This window comes from Folsomia candida, unplaced genomic scaffold (assembly GCF_002217175.1).
Source record: "Folsomia candida strain VU population unplaced genomic scaffold, ASM221717v1 Fcan01_Sc019, whole genome shotgun sequence".
NCBI lineage: Eukaryota > Metazoa > Arthropoda > Collembola > Entomobryomorpha > Isotomidae > Folsomia > Folsomia candida.
Window position 1 is genome coordinate 2,570,977 of NW_019091211.1, and position 2,179 is coordinate 2,573,155.

Sequence of the window (2,179 nt, forward strand, 5' to 3'; positions counted from 1 at the left end):
AACTTGGATAATAGTTCAAAATAGTTCTAAACCTTGGGATTCTATTATGTGTTGGTCAATATTTGTGTTGTGTATAGTTGAGAATAAGTTAAATCCTACAATAGAAATAATTAAAATCAAAATTGTTAGGGTGTGGTCATGGAAAAAGATTAGTTGTTCTATTAAAGGTGAAGAAGCGTTTTGGAACCCTAAAGCCGCTCAAGTTGCAATTTTTAAAAGAATAAATTATTCATTTTTGAATTTTAAGTTCACTGCACTAATCTGCCACATTAAAAATGTGTGACTAAGGATAGCTCCGAGTATGAGTGTTCGGATGGGGGTATATTTTGAAGTCATTCAATTGATGAAGAGTAAATAAAGTTATGGACTCTAGGACGGGCAGTCGAAATAGATTCCCAAATAATAAAGCTGAATAGAATAACGGCAGCTACTGAGGTATAACTTCCTAACGAAGATAATACGTTTCAAGTAGTAAATGCATCGGGGTAGTCTGAGTAACGTCGAGGCATGCCGTTTAATCCTAGAAAGTGTTGGGGGAAAAATGTTATATTAACCCCAATGAACATAGTATAAAATTGAATTTTTAATCACTTAGGATTTAAATTTACTCCTGTAAATAAAGGAAATCAGTGAATTAAGCCTCCTATAATTGCAAACACAGCCCCCATAGATAAAACATAGTGAAAGTGGGCGACTACATAGTAAGTGTCGTGAAGTACGATGTCAAGTGAAGAGTTAGCTAAAATAATTCCTGTGAGACCCCCCACAGTAAATAAAAATACAAAGCCTATAGCTCATATTAAAGTTGGGGTGATAATTAAAGCTCTTCCTTGAAGTGTCGCTACTCAGCTAAAAATTTTCACTCCTGTGGGGATGGCAATAATTATAGTGGCGGCCGTAAAGTAAGCACGAGTGTCTACATCTATCCCCACAGTAAATATATGATGTGCTCAAACGATAAATCCTAGAAGACCGATTGCTATTATCGCGTAAATTATACCTAATTGACCGAAAGTTTGTTTTTTACCTCTTTCAAATGTAATAATATGTGAAATTATGCCAAACCCAGGAAGAATTAAAATATAAACTTCTGGGTGACCAAAAAATCAAAACAAGTGTTGGTACAAGATAGGGTCGCCTCCCCCGGCAGGGTCGAAAAATGAAGTATTTAGGTTACGATCTGTTAAAAGTATTGTAATGGCTCCAGCAAGAACTGGGAGGGAAAGCAGGAGAAGGATAGCGGTTAAAAAAACTGATCAAACAAATAAAGGAGTTCGATCCCAAGTCATACCCTCAACTCGTATGTTGATGATAGTTGTAATAAAATTTACTGCCCCCAAGATTGAACTTGCCCCAGCAAGGTGAAGTCTGAAAATTGATAAATCTACAGAAGCCCCAGCGTGGGCGATGCCTCTTGATAAAGGGGGATATACAGTTCAGCCTGTGCCTGCTCCTCTTTCCACCAGTCCTCCTGATAAAAGTAAGATTAATGAAGGTGGAAGAAGTCAAAAACTTATATTATTTATTCGAGGGAACGCCATATCTGGGGCGCCGATTATTAGTGGAACTAGTCAATTTCCAAACCCCCCAATTATAATAGGCATAACTATGAAGAAAATTATAATAAAAGCATGGGCTGTTACTATTACATTATAAATTTGGTCGTCTCCAATAAAAGAACCTGGTTGACCTAATTCCAGGCGGATTAAAACTCTAAATGCAGTGCCGACCATAGCAGATCAAACTCCAAAAATTAAATACATAGTTCCGATATCTTTGTGGTTGGTTGAAAAACACACTTGTCTCCCGAGCGGAGGTAAATATTATTGTCACCTGTCCAGATACAATTTGTTACTGCGGATTACAAAACGTATTCAATATGATGGTAAGTTGTGTCTCTGAGTGGAAATAATTTACCTACTAGTAGTGATAATATGAATTATCTCCGTCTCCGTCACATATTTGTCTCCTTGCGGTGATAGTTTATGACTCTGAGGAAGCAAATATGGATACAATTTCATGACAATTTATTTATTTATTTAACTGAGCTTTTATTAGAAACTAAATTTTCTCACATGTTTCTACATATTACAAAAACAAAGATATAAGAATTAAATTATGTACATGTTTATATATATTACTTATCATACAATTATATTGGTTCTTAGATAATAAGAAT

General features: G+C 35.5%; 1 pseudogene; it reads right to left on the reverse strand.

Moving 5' to 3' along the window:
- Positions 1-74: 74 nt before the first annotated feature.
- LOC118438295 lies at positions 75-1,820 on the reverse strand (annotated as a pseudogene).
- Between the last annotated feature and the right edge of the window lie 359 nt (positions 1,821-2,179).